The sequence below is a fragment of the Aegilops tauschii genome, chromosome 2 (genome assembly GCF_002575655.3).
Source record: "Aegilops tauschii subsp. strangulata cultivar AL8/78 chromosome 2, Aet v6.0, whole genome shotgun sequence".
NCBI classification, from domain to species: Eukaryota; Viridiplantae; Streptophyta; class Magnoliopsida; order Poales; family Poaceae; genus Aegilops; species Aegilops tauschii.
In genome coordinates this window covers 586,606,705-586,607,218 of record NC_053036.3, presented here as the reverse complement: position 1 = coordinate 586,607,218, position 514 = coordinate 586,606,705, and the positions used below count along the sequence as shown (strand labels likewise).

The 514-nt window shown below is 50.6% G+C and overlaps 1 non-coding gene across 1 annotated transcript; it reads right to left on the bottom strand.

Moving 5' to 3' along the window:
* Window positions 1-300: 300 nt before the first annotated feature.
* On the bottom strand, window positions 301-514 carry LOC120975181 (small nucleolar RNA U3). Its single transcript, XR_005771009.1, has one exon. It is a non-coding gene; the product is annotated as a small nucleolar RNA U3 (small nucleolar RNA).

Sequence of the window (514 nt, the reverse complement as noted above, 5' to 3'; positions counted from 1 at the left end):
CGGCGAGGGGCACCGGCCGTGTCTCGCCGCAAAAAGGGGTTCTTTGGCCGGGCCATGTGACAACATGAGCTAGTGATCTCTGGTCGTGTGTTGGATGAAGCCCCCAGGTTGATCTTGATAGCAGCAACTTGGATTCCATCGGAAAGAAAGGTTAGCAAATTGGATGCTCAGCACCACCGTACCATGTGAAGAGCTCAACGATCGTGCAGCCGATGGCGCTGCACGTACGCATTGCTACTGTCAGTGTGCAGATTATTGCAAAAATGGGGAAGAGAACAACACAAAAAAGGTGAGGGGCGAGACTTGTCAGACAACCTGTGAGCCACCCCTGTTGTCAGGCAGGCTGAACAGGAACGATCATCTACAGCCATAGATCAGCATGTGATCCAAGCCGTTAATCACGCTCTGGCACACAGGTCAGATATCATCAACCAAGCTTAAATGCTTGCCTCCTTATTAGTCAAGGATGCAACTGTACGATCCTATAGAACAGATCCTGTTCAAGTAAGGTCGT